Source organism: Ranitomeya variabilis, chromosome 8 (assembly GCF_051348905.1).
Source record: "Ranitomeya variabilis isolate aRanVar5 chromosome 8, aRanVar5.hap1, whole genome shotgun sequence".
Taxonomy (NCBI): Eukaryota; Metazoa; Chordata; class Amphibia; order Anura; family Dendrobatidae; genus Ranitomeya; species Ranitomeya variabilis.
Window position 1 is genome coordinate 7,528,888 of NC_135239.1, and position 16,860 is coordinate 7,545,747.

The window sequence follows — 16,860 nt, forward strand, 5'->3', positions numbered from 1 at the left end:
TGGGGGCCCTTCACTCCCACCATGTCAGAGTCATGTCGGACAACAGGGTGGTAGTAGCATACCTGAATCACCAGGGGGGGACTCGCTCCAAAAAACTGATGGAGGTAACCAACGAAATTTTTCAGATAGCCGAGAGCAACCTTTTATCCCTGACAAGTCTACACATAAGGGGGGTGGACAACTTCAAAGCGGACTTTCTAAGCCGCTCCAGTTTAAAGCAAGGGGAATGGGAGCTAAATCAGACGGTATTTACCCAGATTACAAAAAAATGGGGGGTTCCCAACATAGATCTCTTTGCCAACAACACAAACAAAAAAGTAACCTCCTTTTGCTCCATAAATCCTCAAGGGAACCCGGTAGCCCTGGATGCGTTTCTGATTCCATGGCAGCATCATCTAGCTTACGCATTTCCCCCATTTGCCCTGATTCCGGCAGTGCTGAGGAAGATTCGGGAGGACGGGGCTCATGTAATCTTGATAGCCCCGTTCTGGCCGAAGAGACCTTGGTTCTCTTGGATGAGGAGAATGTCGATATCCGACCCGTGGGTACTCCCAGACCTCCCAGGCTTGCTCTCCCAAGGGCCGATCAACCATCCACAAGTTATGAACTTGCACTTGACGGCCTGGCATTTGAGAGGAAGCTACTAGAGGATAGAGGATTTTCACCAGCATTAGTATCCACTCTCTTACAAAGTAGGAAACCGGTCACGACAAAACAATACGGGAAGATATGGAAGAAATTCCTATCATCATCAGGTTCCAAAGTAGGAGAAAAGGTTCCCCTTAAAACTGTATTAGAATTTTTACAAAAGGGGTTGGAGATCGGTTTAGCCACGAGTACCCTGAAAGTCCATGTGGCAGCGTTGGGAGCTCTGTTTAATTACGATCTGGCAGGGAATCGGTGGGTTTCAAGGTTTATCAGGGCAGCAAGCAGATCAAGGCCAATTCCAATTAAAACCTCCCCTCAATGGGATTTAAATTTGGTCCTTAGAGCCCTGACTAAACCTCCCTTCGAACCCTTGGAGGAGGTCCCGTTAAAAATCCTATCCCTCAAAACTTCCCTGCTGGTTGCCCTCACATCCGCTCGTAGGATTAAGGTACCGTCACACTAAACGATATCGCTAGCGATCCGTGACGTTGCAGCGTCCTCGCTAGCGATATCGTTTAGTTTGACACGCAGCAGCGATCAGGATCCTGCTGTGATGTCGCTGGTCGCTGAATAAAGTCCAGAACTTTATTTGGTCGTCCGATCGCCGTGTATCGTTGTGTTTGACACCAAAAGCAACGATACCAGCGATGTTTTACACTGGTAACCAGGGTAAACATCGGGTTACCAAGCGCAGGGCCGCGCTTAGTAACCCGATGTTTACCCTGGTTACCAGCGTAAAAGTAAAAAAACAAACAGTACATACTCACCCCAGCGTCATACCTCCCCCAGCGTCTGCTTCCTGACACTGACTGAGCGCCGGCCCTAAAGTGAAAGTGAAAGCCGCTGTGCTGTTAGGGCCGGAGCTCAGTCAGTGTCAGGAAGCAGAAGCTGGGGGACGCTGGGTGAGTATGTACTGTTTTTTTTTACTTTTACGCTGGTAACCAGGGTAAACATCGGGTTACTAAGCGCGGCCCTGCGCTTAGCAACCCGATGTTTACCCTGGTTACCCGGGGACCTCGGCATCGTTGGTCGCTGGAGAGCGGTCTGTATGACAGCTCCCCAGCGATCAAACAGCGACGCTGCAGCGATCGGCATCGTTGTCGCTATCGCTGCAGCGTCGCTTAATGTGACGGTACCTTTAGCGACATACAAGCTTTATCTGCTAACCCTCCATACACTCAGGTTTTAGAGGATAGAGTTATTCTCAAGATAGATCCTGCATACCTCCCGAAAGTGGCTTCCCGGTTCCATAGAACTCAAGAGATCTCTCTTCCCTCCTTCTGTCCTAACCCTAAAAATAAAGAGGAGGAAGCATTACATACGCTAGATGTAAGGAGATGTCTCATACAATATTTAGAAGCCACTAGAGAGAGTAGGGAGGATGCCTCTCTTTTTGTATGCTTTCAGGGTCCCCGAAAGGGGAAAAAAGCCTCCAAATCCACTTTGGCAAGATGGGTCACGGACGCTATCAGCTTGTCATATTCGTCAAGTGGAGTGTCTGTTCCAGGGGAAGTCAAGGCTCACTCAACGAGGGCAGTGGCGGCTTCTTGGGCGGAGAAGGCCGGAACCTCTATCGATCAGATATGTAGAGCCGCTACTTGGTCATCACCTTCCACATTCTATAGGCACTATAGATTGGACCTTATTTCCTCTTCGGACCTTACTTTCGGTAAAAGGGTTCTGGAAGCGGTGGTCCCTCCCTGAATGTACAATCTATGAAATCTCTCCGTGGTGCCGTCATGGGCGACAGAGAAAAATATAGTTCTTACTGATAACGGTATTTCTCTGAGCCCATGACGGCACCCGTACATTCCCTCCCTTCACTTATGGGTGTGCACGTTAATATAGTGCCATAGTTTATTTTTTGATAGTTTTGATAGGCCACGTGGTATCTCAATTAAGTTAATATAAAGTAATGTTGAAACTAATAAGCTGTTCCATAGTCTCCCATCGTTCTCTAGTAAACAACTGATGCGGGAGAGTGGTACCGCCTTTTTATCTGTAGGTTTCCTGTCCTTGGTGGGCGGATCCCCTCTCTCCGTGGTGCCGTCATGGGCTCAGAGAAATACCGTTATCGGTAAGAACTATATTTTTCTTCCATTTTCTTACTATTGCACCAACAGTTGTCTCCTTCTCACCCAGCATCTTAGTTATGGTTTTGTAACCCATTCCAGCTTTGTGCAGGTCTATGATCTTGTCCCTGACATCCTTAGAAAGCTCTTTGGTCTTGCCCATGTTGTAGAGGTCAGAGTCTGACTGATTAATTGAGTCTGTGGTCAGGAGTCTTTTATAAAGGTGACTATGTAAGACGGCTGTCTATAATGCAGGTAACGAGTTGATTAGGAGCATCTAACTGGTCTGTAGGAGCCAGAACTCTTCATGGTTTGTAGCGGATCAAATACTTATTTCTCACTGCAAAATGCAAATAAATGTATATAATTTATACAATGTGATTTTCTGGATTTTATTTTTGGTATTGTATTTCTTAATGATAAAATTAACCTACCCTTAAAATTATAGACTGTTCATGTCTGTCAGTGGGCAAACTTACAAAAATCAGCAAGGGATCAAATACTTATTTCCCCCACTGTATAAAGAGATACAAGCTTAATTAAAAATTCAAAATGTTATTGATTCTAATATAAAACAAAGATTCAAAAGACAGCGTGAGCAAAAAAAACTCCAAAAGAGGGAGGACATGAGCAAAAAATTGAATCCAGATTGGTATAATCGATATAAATACAGTAGATAGACATCTCCGGGGCAATATGGAAAAAAACAGGTGTACACAATTTGACACCAGGAGTATGTGTGTATATATAATACATATATAGTGGCCCGATTCTAACGCATCGGGTATTCTAGAATATATATGTAGTTTATTTATGAAGATTTCAGAATTAATGCAATGAATACACAGGATTCGGCCAGCCGGGCACCACCAATTAGCGAAGCGTGGTTCAAATCCTGCGCCAATTCGCGGCTGGACTGTGCCTGTCGCTGACTGGTCGCGGCCGGCCTGGTGCAACCAATCAGTGAAGCCAGGGTCAGCTCCAGGTTTTTGAGGGCCCCAGGCGAAAGTCTCACAGCCCACGTAGCATATAACACAGGCCATGTAGTATATAGCACAGCCCACGTAGCATATAACAGGCCATGTAGTATATAGCACAGCCCACGTAGTATATAGCACAGCCCACGTAGCATATAACAGGCCATGTAGTATATAGCACAGCCCACGTAGTATATAGCACAGCCCACGTAGCATATAACAGGCCACGTAGTATATAGCACAGCCCACGCAGTATATAAAACAGCTACGTAGTATATAACACAGCCATGTAGTATATAGCAGTATGGGCACCATATCCCTGTTTAAAAAAAAAATAAAAAAAATTAAAATAGTTATATATACTCACCTTCCGGTGGCCCCCGAATCCAGCCCAGGCCTTTAGTGACGCTCCGGTCCCAGTAATGCCTTGCGACAATAACCCGTGATGATGTAGCGGTCTGACGAGACCGCTACGTCATGACTGGTCGTTGCCGCAATGCATTCTTGGGACCGGATCGTCGCGAGGAGCGGGAAAGGCTGCCCCATACGCTGGAAGATGAGAATGTTTTTTTTTTATTATTATTTTTAACATTATATGTTTTAGTAAATAGTTGGTCACACAGGGTTAATAGCAGCGTTAGCGGACTGCGTTATGCCGCGGTGTAATGCAGTCCGTTTAATGGACTGCTAAAACGCTATGGGGGAGTATGGAGGGGGCACTGACTGGAGGGGAGGGGGCAATTCGCGGTCTAACTGTGCCTGTCGCTGGTTGCTCGCGCCCAGCCGGCCGCGACCAATCAGCGACGCGGGATTTCCGTCACAAACAGACGGAAGTGGACCTTAGACAAATATATATATATATTTCTATTCAAAAGGGCCTGTGCAGATGACATCCACTGTTCCAACCATAATCAGGTAGGTATCAGCAAATTGCAGACAGATGGGGAAAGGTATATGTGGACATACCTATTTAAGGGCTGTCCCACACATCCAGATAATTCCGGTACCGGAATAAATCGGTGCCGGAGTTATCCGTGTCCGTGTGCCTGGGAACTCACGTAGGCCATACGTGCGGCACACGTGTGCCGCCCGTATGGCGAGTGGGTACCACACGGAGCGTGTGGTACCCACGCGTGTGGTACCCTGCATCGTGCTGAAGCCGCGATTCATATGTTCCCTGCAGCAGCGTTTGCTGCAGAGAAAATATGAATAACAGTGTTTAAAATAAAGATCTATGTGTCCGCCGCCCTCCCACCCCCTGTGCGCCCCCCCGCTGTTCAGAAAATACTTACCCGCCTCCCTCGCTGCTTCCTGGTCTGGCCGCGGCTTCTAGTGTATGCGGTCACGTGGGGCCGATCATTTACAGTCATGAATATGTGGCTCCACCTCCCATAGGGGCGGAGCCGACTATTCATGATTGTAAATGAGCGGCCCCACGTGACCGCATACAGTAGGAGGCGCGGGGCAGAGAGGAAGGAGTGACAGCCAACGTGGGAGCGGGTGAGTATTTTCAGGACAGCAGGGGGGCGCACAGGGGGTGGGGGGGCGGCGGACACATAGATCTTTATTTTAAACACTATTATTCATATTTTCTCTGCAGCAAACGCTGCTGCAGGGAACATATGAATCGCGGCTTCAGCACCATGTGGGGGGGACAGCGCTTACTGTAGCGTTGTCTCCTGCACGCACACGGACCCCAGACGGAGAACGTCCGTGTGAGGTCTGTGTTTTACACGGACCCATTGACTCTATTGGGTCCGTGTAATCCGTGCGTTCCCACGAACACTGACATGTCTCCGTGTTTGGCACACGGAGACACGGTCCGCAAAAAATCAATGACATCTGAACAGATGCATTGATTTTAATGTGTCTACGTGTGTCAGTGTCTCCGGTACGTGAGGAAACTGTCACCTCACGTACCGGAGCCACTGACGTGTGAAACCGGCCTAAGGTGTCAAACCTGCATAACCCTTTAGAATGTAAGTCCTCATGGACAGGGTCCTCTCCCCTCTGCACCAGTCTGTCATTGTAAATTCGTTTACCGTAAACGATATCTATAACCCTGTATGTAACCTTTTCTCATGTACAGCACCATGGAACTAATGGTGCTATATAAATAATAACCAATTTAGTCCTAATGACCGTGATCGTATAACTTATATGTGAAGAAAAATGATGGCTGGACGTACAAGTGCTTCTCACAAAACTAGAATATCAAAAAGTTAATTTATTTCAGTTCTTCAATACAAAAAGAGGAAGATGAGACACCAGACCCAACAATGCAGACGAGCTGAAGGCTTCTATCAAAGCAACCTGGGCTTCCATAACCCCTCAGCAGTGCCACAGGCTGATCCCTCCATGCCACGCCGCATTGATGCAGTAATTGATCAAAGGACGAAGTATTGAGGGCCTTTACTGATCATACATTTCAGTAGGACGACATTTTGGATTTTACAATCATTTTTCAAGCTGGTCTTATAAAGTATTCTAATTTACTGAGATAATGACTTTTGGGTTTTCATTGGCTGTAAACTATAATCAACATTAACAGAAATAAACACGTGAATTAGATCACTCTGTGTAATAACTCTATAGAATATGAGATTCACTTTTTGCATTGATGATATTCTAATTTTGTGAGAAGCTCCTATGCTGCAGACAGGTAAGATCAGCAAAAAATAGCAAGTATAATACCTTAATCTTGAAAGCCAAGGTGGAAACAATATGAGTGCTGTGTCCTTCCCACACCTGACGCTGTTTCGCCGATGCTTTGTCCGGGGGCACCAGTATATACACTTTACCTTTTCTGAATAGGCACTGAGGCTGCAACACCATTAACAAGAGGAACCACTAACCAAACACCGTGAAGACCAAGGAGATCTCCAAACAGGGACAAAGTTGAGAAGTACAAGTCAGGGTTGGGTTATTAATATCCCAATCTCTGATGATCCCCTGGAGCACCATCAAATCCATCATCATCAAATGGACAGAACATGGTACCACAACAAACCTGCCAAGAGAGGCGCCCACCAAAACTCTCAGCCCGGGCAAGGAGGGCATTAATCAGAGAGAATAGAAAAAAATGACGGTGTCTGAGCCCCAGGTGGATGAGCATAGAGCTACTAGGTGAGCTGGAATCCAGTTTTTATTAATCAGAGGCTGCACAGAGACCAATGGTAACAGTGAAGGAGCGGCAGAGTTCCCAAGCAGAGACAGGAGTATCTGTCCATACGACCACAATAAGCCGTACACTCCATAGAGGTGGCCTTTATGGAAGAGTGGGCAGAAAAAAGCCTTTACTTATACACAAACATTGTAAGGCTCATTTTTGAGTTTGCCAAAAGACATGTAGGAGCCTCCCCAAGTGTATGGAGGAAAGTGCTGTGGTTAGATGAAACCAAAATTGATCTTTGCCACCAAGGTAAATGCTGTGTCTGGTGCCAAACCAACACAGCTCATCAACCCACAAACACCATCCCCACCGTGAAACATGGCAGTGGCAGCATCATGATGTGGAGATTTTTTTTTTATTTTTTTTAGGCAGCAGGGACAGGAAAAATGGTCCTAGACAAGGGGAAGATGGATGGTGCGAAATACAGGGATATTTGTGATCAAAACCTGTTTGTCGGTGATTTGAGACTGGGACGGAGGCTCACCTAACTAGTGATGAGTGAAAGTTCTCAGGTACTAAGCAAGTGTCTTTGGTATGCTCGAAAAATATGTTCGAGTCCCCGCACCTGGTTGACAGCCACAACACATGCAGGGTTTGTCCGTTTGCTAGGCAATCAGAGCATGTATTGCAACAGTTGAGCAGCTGTGAGACATACAGGCGCGGGGATGAGAACTTTTTTTTCGAGCATGCAAAAGTCACTTGGTTAGCACCCGAGTGTGCTCTGATAACACCTTATCCGAGCAAGTTCGCTCATCACTACTTCTACCAAGATAATGACCCAAAGAATACCGCTAAAGCAAGTGGTGTAAGGGGAAACGTGGAAATGTCACAGCCCAGACCTTAATATAATGGCGAATCTGTGGTCAGACGTGAAGATCGCTGTTCACCAGATCTAACCTGAAGGAGCCGGAGCTGCTTCGCTTTGAGGAATGGGCAGAAATCCCAGTGACAAGATGTGGAAAGCTCAGAGACTTGTCCAAAGCGACCTGCAGCTGCAATTGCCGCAAAAGGAGGCTCTACAAAGTACTGACTTTAGGGGGTGAGTAGTTTTGCACAGTGAAGTTTTTATCTATTTTGTCCTATTTGTTGTTTGCTCCACAATAAAAAGAAAACCAAATGTTCACGATTGTCAGCATGTTCTTTATGTGAACTGATGGAGACCCTCAAGAAAACGGTGAAATTCCAGGTTGTGAGATGGTAAAACACAAAAAATGCCAGGGGGAATGAATACTTTCACAAGCCACTGTAAGTGAGTGGTACATGAGGGTCCTGAACACGGCAGTGTTCAACATGTGACTACACCTCCCAGGATGCTCTGATGTCTACAGTCCGCTCGGAGTTGTAGTTTTGCTGCAGCCGCCGCCAGATACCGAAATCCCCCCAGGGTGTGTCAGATAGAATGGGGGTCTCCACTGCACAGAGAGGGGGCTGCACATCTGCGCCTCTCTCCATGACTCTCGATAGCAGTCACAGAAAGAGCCGAGCATCTGCGCGCTACCTGCATCCGTCAGACACTTATCACGTGGAGAATCCATGGCTGCAGTGGTGATGTCCCTTTAACTGAGAAGGACGTTACATGGAAGCGGCAGTCTGGTGTTTGCACAATTCATGAGATGCGACTGATCTCAGGACCAGCGCCGTTATTTATTTGCCAAATGTTTGTTCTTTACCAAAGTCACAGTGACCTGATCCAGAGCGCCCCGGACAGAGAAACCCAAAAATAACCAATGTGCAACTCTGCACCCTCCCGGCCCTCAAAGTGAGGGTCGCGAATAAGACCACTCGAACGCCACATCTGTTTACTGCTAAAGATACCAAAAATGTTTAATGCAGTTTTCTATACTGTCCTGTTACCTGGAGGGGCAGCATGGTGGCTCAGTGGTTAGCACTGTATGGTGGCTCAGTGGTTAGCACTGGAGTCCTGGGTTCAAATCCCACCAAGGACAACATCTGCAAGGAGTTTGTATGTTCTCCCCGTTTTTGCAGCAGTTTCCTCCCACATTCCAAAGACCTACTGATGGGGCTCATAATCTAAGTTCCCTATCGGGACAGCGATGATAATGTGTGCAAACTGTAAAGCGCTGCAGAATATGTTAGCGCTATATAAAAATAAAGATTCACCATGGTTGTGCCGGACCAAAGTGTGACGATAGGAAGATACCACTAGATGGTTTTTGCCACTACACTTGGGGACACTTTCAAAGTTTTCCCAATTTTTTGGACTGACTGACCTTCGTTTCTTAAAGTAATGATTGTCACTCGTTTTTCTTTTCTTAGCTGCTTTTTTCTTGCCATAATACAAATTCTAACAGTCTATTCAGTAGGACTATCAGCTGTGTATCCACCAGACTTCTGCTCAACACAACTGATGGTCCCAACCCCATTTATAAGGCAAGAAATCCCACTTATTAAACCTGACAGGGCACACCTGTGAAGTGAAAACCATTCCCGGTGACGACCTCTTGAAGCTCATCAAGAGAATGCCAAGAGTGTGCAAAGCAATCATCATAGCAAAAGGTGGCTACTGTGAAGAACCTAGAATATAAGACATAATTTCAGTTGTTTCACACTTTTTTGTTAAGTATATAATTCCACATGTGATAATTCATAGTTTTGATGCCTTCAGTGTGAATGTACAATTTTCATAGTCATGAAAATACAGAAAAATCTTTAAATGAGAAGGTGTGTCCAAACTTTTGGTCTGTACTGTATGTATATATATATATATATATATATATATATATATATATATATATATATATCTGTCCTGTAGAGGCTCGAAGTTAAGGGACAATATTACATGTAAATGTATTCAGTAGACGACATAAAACACACATGGTACAATGAAGGAATAACATCAGATCGCAGTTATGTGAGCGGATATATTCACATGCATGTCTGTGCCCGGCTCCATCACGTCTCATACATTTCCGCACAACACTTTGATTTTCTCTACACCTGTTTAAGGACTGAGGAAGTTGTGAGAAAAGTATAGAAATCACATTACCGGGCAGATTCTCAGTGATTGGTGACAATTGATTAGTAAATCCCTGCAAATCTCTCCACATATTCATCATTTATTCATTGATTCCCTTCTATCTTATTTATATATTCGATGTTACTTTTTATATATTTAGTTTGGTGTTCATATTCACTTTAGTAATAATTCTTATTCATTTACCGGTTTGCTTTCTTCACCCATGACTATCTGTGTCGTGCACTTGGACATTTCCCCTCTGATTTCTATCTTTAATCTCTTCTGATATGTTTCCTTTATTCAGATGCAGATTTTGATAGGTTTTATGTGGAATTTTATTTTCTTTACTGTGTATTTAATATTTTAAAACAAGAAAATTTTGAGACAAACATGAAAGTTTTTACATTTAAATGTTACTTATAAATGAAAATGAAAGTGGTAGAAAATTCCAGATCAGAGGAAGAAGAGAAGAAACTCCATCCTGGAGTGTGAGGAGTATCACTAGCCCGGGCGGATTGAGTCTGTATAGGGTTAATATTCGCTTTTGCAGAATGAACCATTTCCTTTCCTTGTAGCTTTTCAGTCTGGTTTCCTGTATCGTCTCCTCTCTCTTGGGCTGTGTTCACATGTAGCATGAATGTTATGGTTTTTATCTGCCAACATACAGTACACAGTATCCATCTGCTCTGATTATTGCTGTTTTTATGCATAATATTCTCTTTTTGCAGCTGATTTGAAGCAGCCTTTTTAATGCATTTTATGTCATACAGAAAAGCTTTGCTTCTGCACTTAATAACGTAGCTGTGTTTTTTCCATGCAGATTTTCAGGCTCTATAGAAACCTACAGAGCACGATGGACGGAGTTTTCATGAAATCGCACACACTTTATTAGAATTGTTACTTTTAGAGGATTTTCAGCACAAAATAAACTGCAAAAAAACCCAACAACTTTTCCGCCATGTGGGAACATGACCTTGTTATTTCCCCGCCGACAGTCGTTCTGTGTTTGCTTTGTGTGTGACCGGCGGCTGCCGCTGTCCCTGCTGTTCTCCGTACATTTCTCTGTGACCCGCACACACATCCCTCGACTTCTCTGCCGAGTCTCGTTTGCTATTGTGATTAATTTTAGGTTTAACAACAATATCTCTTGGGAAGGAAGAATCTGTGTCTGATTAATACTAGAATAATATCTTCCCAGAACTTTATGACCACTATTTGTGCATCAGATTCCAGTATTCCCACATCTACAGATTTCTACATTTTCATTCATCATTTATTTCTTAAGTTATTCCAGTAATTTTTTAATTTATTTTGCTTTGCATTCATATATTTTATACGAATTATATATTTTTTTAAATTATTTATATATCATATTTTTATTTTAGCATTGACATTTATTTTACATATAATCTATTCTATTCCAGGTTTCCTTATACTATATGAATTTGAGTCCGTGCACCTATATATATATACATATATATATATATATATATATATATATATATATATATATATATATACATATAATAGCAATGTCATTGTGTGTTTCCCCTCTACTTTCCATTTACACTGCATTCTTCTGATATATTTAGTATCTTTTGCAGACACATTTTAATATCTTTTTTGTGCATTTTTATTTTCTTGATAAAATAAATTCCCATCTATATCTTCTCCTTCTGTATTTCTTTGGAACTACCGTACTTTTTCTCTCTGCCTACATTGTACTCTTTATTAAACTATAAAATGTACATTTGCTTAACAGTTTTATAGTTTTTCTCTTTGGCAATGTGGTCGCGTTTGCCTAGTTTACAAATATTTTGCATTTAATTTAATTTTATATGAATTTTCTCAGTGACTTGCAATTGTAACTGATCATGTTTTCTACAATCTGTATCTGTTTTATATTTCTTATTCATTCCTCACTAGCTTATCCTTCCTTCAGGGCTGTACAGGCAATTAACTCACATTTAGTTGATTTACTATATCTTTTTTTTTTTTTTATAAAATATTATTTAGAAGTTAGTAATGAAATATTAATCTTCTATTAACAGTGTATTAAGATGGCACAATCTTCAATCTAGTGAACATATTTATTACACACATTTTTATATATGGTACACATTTTAAAAATTAGTTTCGGCAATTTATTTTTATTTTTGCAACTGTTTTTAACTAATGAAAATATCTGATTTGCTTTGGGTAATTTTTTTCTGATTTTTAACAGTTTATTTTCTAACATCCACTTTATAAAATTAAATTATTAACATAAGTTATTACTACTGTGAAATAAAGAATATCCGTACATTACGTTCTTCCATCTGTATAGTTGGCTCTTTTTCACTGTTTTTCTTTTTGTTTTCATACATATTCTCGAAATGAAAACTTGAAGTCAAGTGTGTCTTGTCAATTATAAAAGAAAAAAAAAAAGGTTTTAGTACCATGTTAACCAGTTAAAAAAAAAGATTGATTGCTCTCTGTGGGAGAAATTTTCAATTTGTGTTATTCCTGTTATTCAATTGGAATAATATAAGGGAAATCTAAATACGGTATGAGCATATTTGTATAAATGCTGAAATGTAATTCTTTCACTTAAATGTATTTGTGAGAAGCCAGGATACATTCATATTGTTACCGGGGGCGGCTAAATGTCATCAGATTACCTGACAAGCTAAGGGGGCTGAAGCTGTAACGGAAAAATTGGGTCAAAAAGTAACGGGACAGTAAAAGTAAATAATATTTGTTCTAATAGTATGAAATCCAGTGAATTTACATTGAAACATTATATTTACAATGAAAAGTCTTTGTTTTGTTTTTTTAAATATTTATTATATTTTGTATTTAACATAAAATGTTTGTTGTTTGCCAGATCCACAACTTTCTTTTAAAATGAATTCAGTAGGTGAAAGGTAAAAATCTCATTAGTTCCATGTGTAGTTTGTCATCATCCTTTCTATTAGTATTAAATGTTAAGATCCTTGTTAGTGTAACACTCCTATAATAATAGGTGCACACTCGCGACAATTCATGAAGCAATTGTTAATAACCATAGGATAAGGGAGCGGCTAAATTAGAATACAGATACATTTATTTTTATTAATGACATGATAAAACAAAGTAAAGTTAAAATTAAGAAAGGTCCAAGAATGAAAAAATGGAGGGACATAGAACTCAGTCAATAATAATTGCTAAGCATGATAAAGTCTTCATGTCTTCATGCTCAGAAAAAAATGCAACTAAGGTGTGAAATCAGAGTCCAGCAGTGTAAACAAATTACAGAAAATCATAAACTGTCAGAACATCCATAGAATATGAAAGTGCCTGGTGCCAATAATGAAGTATAACCAAAGCATCTGAAAATATATTGCTGGGAAGGTGTGATCTTAGGCAGGTTCTACACAGCAGACAGACAAAAACGATTCATTCATGGAATTCATTGATGCAAGAGTACGGCCGATGTCACACTTGCGAGTCCAATACGAGAAACTCGCGCATCAATCCCCGGCACTGCCGCCGGCACACGGGACCGGAGTGTGCGGCTCTATGTATTTCTGTGCTGTTTTCTGGTCCTGAGTGCCGGCGGCAGTGCCGGGTATTGATACGAGAGACTCGCATTACACTCGCAAGTGTGACCCCGGCCTTAGTGTCAGAAATTCTGATTAGATAATTAGCAGCGGACCTGAATCAAAACAGGAGAGATCAGTTTTACAGGCTGAGATGCAACGATGGTGCAGAAAATGTATTAACATAACAGAGCGAAGCAGCATGCCGCAAAGCCTGTGCGCATGAAAACACCGCAGAGCCTTGTATAAACCCCATAAGAGGTATTGAGCATGAAGATTAGCGCCTGTCAAGAACTCACAATAGAATAGAGCTGGCAGCAGACATAGCCATGATTAGAGCCAAGCAAAATGAACGAGGCACGAAGCTTCTACCTGAGTGGGGATAGCTTTAGTGATGAGCGAGGGTACTCATTGCTCGGGTGATCTCCGAGTATTTGGATGTGCTCGCAGATTTACTTTTCCTCGCCTCAGCTGCATGGCTTATGGCTGATAGACAGCCTGTATACATGTGGGAATTCCCTAACAAACAGGCAACCCCCACATGTACTCAAGCTGTCTAGCAGCTGCATCAACAAAAACAAAATCTCCGAGCTCTAACAAATACTTGGAGACCACCGAGCAACGAGTATATTCGCTCATCACTAGATAGCATATGGAAGTGTAGAGCGGTCCTGTCCCTCTGCCCCGACGCACGTTTCGCCCAGCTTCTTCCAGAGAACTAAAACTTTTACATCAATGAATTACATGAATGAATTGTTTTTGTCTGTCTGCTGTGTAGAACCTGCCTAAGTTTACACTTTCCCAGCAATATATTGTTATATACTTTTAGTTATACTTCATTATTGGCACCAGGCACTTTCATATTCTATGGATGTTCTGACATTTTATGATTTTCTGTAATTTCTTTACACTGCTGGACTCTGATTTCACACCTTAGTTGCATTTTTTCTGAGCATGAAGACATGAAGATTTCATCATGTTTAGCAATAATAATTGACCGAGTCCTATGTCTCTCCATTTTTTGATTCTTGCACCTTTCTTAATTTTAACTTTACTTTGTTTTATCATGTAATTAATAAAATAAATGTATCTGTATTCTAATGTAGCCTTATCCTACGGTTACATCTGCACCGAGGGCATTCTCCTCCTTTCTATGTAACACAGGAATTATTCATTTCTTGGTATTATTTCTGTTATCTCAGAGCGGACTCTGGCGACTTATAAAGTTCTGTTCCTTTATAGTAGAGACAGAACTCATTGATGAAACCGCACCAGACAAGGCAAATCTAACACGGCCCATTTGGTTTCCATTTGGGTGTACATCATTTTAATAGAAAAAAAATTGAGCAGCTGCTCTTAGAAAGTCTCCTACCAAGAGGGCTCGTGTTTGGAAACATTACTTCGCTCGGATCGGACTATTTGACTTATATTATTTTGGTTATTAGGATCCATTTTAAATCAAATGTTCCTCTTGTTATTTGTAAATGTATTTTTTGAATGTTATAAATATCTTTTTTTTTCTAGTGGCTTAAAATGTAAATGAAAGTTGTCTTTCAGGCCCAGGGTTACTGTAGAAGCCCCTTACAAGTGTCTAAATCCCCTAGAAGGGTCTCCTCCTGCTCTGCGCTGGAACCCGGGGATGACACCACAGGGGACCGGGGAATGGGAAGGGGAGCATTACTTATTTTGTTATTTCACACCATAGTCAACTATCCCCCCCCCCAAATACCATATTTTTTGTATTATAAGATGCACTTTTTTTCTCCAAAATTTTTTTGGGGGAAATGGGGTTGTGTCTTGTAATGCAGATACACCTTACCGGTCCCAGGGTCACAGATGGAGGAGGTAAGAGTGGAGCGTTGCTGCAGACCAAAGGCTGGGATGAGGGGGTGTTCGGATGTGCTGCTGCGGGTATTCGGTGCTGCGGGGGCTCTGCCGACATTTTGTGAAAGCCCAGAGCCCCCGCAGTTACATAATTTACTATGTGGTGGACTCTGGGAAAATGGCTGCTGGGGGCGGCGCATGCGCAGATGTAGATCTCGGCACCAAGATCTCAGGAGATGAGATCTCAGCACTGAGATCTCACCTCCTGAGATCTCCATCTGCGCATGCGCCGCCCCCAGCAGCCATGAGTCCACCGCATAGTAAGTTATGTAAGTGCGGGGGCTCTGGGCTTTCACAAAATGTCGGCAGAGCCCCCGCAGCACCGAATACTGGCAGCAGCGCGCAGCACATCCGAACACCCCATCATCCCAGCCTGCGGCAACGCTCCACTTTTACCTCCTCCAGCAGTGACCCTGGGACCCCACTTTACCGCAGCCACCACACCCAATAAGCAATAAGACGCATGGATTATAAGAAGCACCACCATTTTATTAAAAAAAGGGGGTTTTTTTTCCCTCAAAATTTGGGGTGCGTCTTATAATCCGCAAAATACGGTAAATAAAAAAAAAACATCAAAGAGAAAAAGGCAGCCGTACCCTCCAACACCAGTCTACAATGCCAGTGCACCAGCAGGACGCCGCAGACCCCCATGATAAAGGCGGGAGCAGCACAGGTGCAGCATAGTGATGAAGTGGCCATCTTGGAGGGCGGCTCTCTGGTGCTATGATTGCACACAGATGAGGCTTCCATAGGGCTCCAGTCACCCAGGGGCAGATCTATGTCCCATGAAGCTATGTACCTCAGCTGCTGCAGAACATCGATGGAAATATGACAATAGATTAGAGAGTTGTTCCCATAACATCAGTTGATCCCCAATCAGAGGATACCCATGGGTTAGGGGATCAATTACTGATTGCTGGGCACTGGGGTCCGACCGCTGAGACCCCCACTGATTCAGAGACTGGATCCGCACCCCTTCCCGGGCAGAGCGGATCTGCGCATGAGCTGCCTATTCATTGTCTATGGGGCAATTCATGAAGGGGCTGCAGTTATTCCAAAATATCCCCCAGAAATTATCCCCCCAGAAAGGGGGCAGAAAAGCGTTTGATGACGAAAGTTAAAATTACAAGGCAAAAAAAATACAATGAACTACACTTTTTGAAAACAACATTTTCTTTAGTAAAGAGCTAAACCACCTTCCTTGGCATCATCCTGGTGCGCACAGTTTGCCACCATTACCGCCACTAGTAAAGTGCCTGAGACTGCAGTGATCCGACACTTGACTCTGAATACCGGATACTTTCCCCTTTGCTGCATTTCAAGCCCCCTGCTGCCCCTGAATCGTCTGTGTAGATGGTGACATTTGCAGATAAAAGCTGCAGGATCTGCTGTATCTTCACATGCGCTGAGCGCTCTTAGCCACTGAGCCAGGGCAGTAGAGCAGGCAGCCAAAGAAGTGGCCAAACTGCCACAAAATTTAGAGATAGGGACGATGAAACTACAGTTTACAATTCTGATCCCGGGGCAGCAGGAATAAGCAATGGGGGGTATTCGGTGTTGCTGGTGCCCC